Below are 1862 nucleotides of genomic sequence, written 5' to 3'. Positions count from 1 at the left end.
AGTTGAGGGAGCATTAAAAATGTATCTCAGTTGCAGGGTTTTACTCAACTGCTAGTGTGGACAAGTACTTGGTTCTGCCTCCAGTTTTTTAGATTGACAGAACTTTTTACTTTATGAGACTTGTGCATAACATCATCTTGATTGTCCAGTGTGGGATGACTAAACTCTCAAACGTGCGCACAGGAATTCGATCCTGGGGCCAAGGTGTGCTTTTGTAGATCACTTAGGAAAAAGTTGGCGCTTTGCATCAGCCTTGGTGGGGATTTACCTGTATAGTACACACCTTAATATAAAAAAAAAGGGGATGAAAACGTTTTTGTAAATTATGACTGAATACAATAATAAAACACTTGAAGGCAGCAAGAAAGCACAAAAGCACCACTGTAAGTTCAGTATTGAACACAATTTATTTAAGAACAGGATTTAGTGTACTCACAAAAGTATGTGATAGGTAGGCATATCAGAAAAGTAAGCCGTCCACGAGGGAGTACATCATGGAGTCCATGAGAGGGTCCATCAGGGAGTCCATCAGAAGCAGAGACGTGGGTACCGTGGAGAGTGGCAATCTAAAATGACACCATTTACTATAATACACTTGTAATTATAAATATTAATTATAAATATTATAAATACGTGTAAACACATACGTGTAGGGTAAAACATAATCAGCATGACAATTACATAAAAACACTCATCCATTCATATAAATACAATTAATATAAATTGCTCATGGTGAGCCAAACTTGTCAAAGCATCAATTCGATGTAACTCATATAACTAAGCGCACGTTTCATGGCTCATACCAATCATCAGGAGTAAATGCTCTGAAATTAATTCAAAAATATCTATGAATGTATAGGATATCCTTTAGATGGAGAAAAATCTCTCAAAATAAAGGTGTGTAACTTACAATGCGGCCCAATGGTGGCGCCTAACCTTAAATCCAAGGGAAGACAGGGGACAAGGATTGTTATCTCCCCCACGGCTGTGGGGAATACCATGTACCTGGCTGTGAGGCTGAAGTTTGGGAAGACCTGAAAAAAGTACAGTGGCTCCTACGGGGGTAGCGCTACACATATGCTGTCTATATGCTCTTGCACATGTACTGTCCATGTCCCAGCTGCAGCCAATCTTATTGTGGTTCAGCACGACTCTTTGCAGCTCAATTGTACTGAAAGAAAAGAAAGGCAATTGCGAAGCCTTTAACACCCAGTCCAATGTTTCTTTTCAATGATTAACACCAACAATGATATTTGTAATCTGCATGGTGGCTATAGTCAGTACAGTCAGCTTTTTATAAATCATCCCCATGGTGGATTATCCATAAATAGAATGTTCTGGCTATGCGTGATGGGAAATCGTGAGTTCTTAGAAAAACACCTGGCGTTTTAGCGGGCCTGACAGAGGAAACAGATGAAAATTACATAAATGGCTGATATGTTTTCTCATATCTAGAAATTACTTGCCATTTATTATTTCATTAAATCCACTCAAAAGCAGCCTTGAGTCATCTTAATCTGTCATCTCCCACTTCTGCAGCCCGAGTTTCATAATTCAATCTTTGATTTGTGTCATTAACAAATTAGATCATCTTTGCAGGCATTCTTTTTATTACAAGTGTTATTAGCGGTGGTAATGTGTCTGCTTTCTGGAGCGCTAATGTTTAACCTCTGCTTGTTGAAGGGCAGAGCTTTATTAATCGCAGTTGTAAGGATTTCCAGGAAAATGCTGGAGGGACTGGCTATAGAAATTGTTGTTGTTATTGTTATTACTCATTTATATAGCACCAGCATATTCCCCAGCCCCTAAAGACCAATGCTGAACAATAAAAGTACGCAGTATACATCGAATGTTTTCTAGAA

At 38.7% G+C, this 1862-nt stretch overlaps 1 long non-coding RNA gene across 1 annotated transcript; it reads right to left on the bottom strand.

Moving 5' to 3' along the window:
• Window positions 1–388: 388 nt before the first annotated feature.
• On the bottom strand, window positions 389–1154 carry LOC143990264 (uncharacterized). The gene is made up of 2 exons (XR_013277254.1): window positions 1006–1154; window positions 389–566 (listed from the first exon to the last, which is right to left on the bottom strand). It is a non-coding gene; the product is annotated as an uncharacterized LOC143990264 (long non-coding RNA).
• Between the last annotated feature and the right edge of the window lie 708 nt (window positions 1155–1862).

The sequence above is a fragment of the Lithobates pipiens genome, unplaced genomic scaffold (assembly GCF_037356315.1).
Source record: "Lithobates pipiens isolate NorthernLeopardFrog02 unplaced genomic scaffold, aLitPip1_a1.2 Scaffold_18, whole genome shotgun sequence".
Lineage (NCBI taxonomy): Eukaryota > Metazoa > Chordata > Amphibia > Anura > Ranidae > Lithobates > Lithobates pipiens.
Note: the sequence above shows the minus strand (reverse complement) of the source record. Positions and strands in the feature narration are given on the sequence as shown.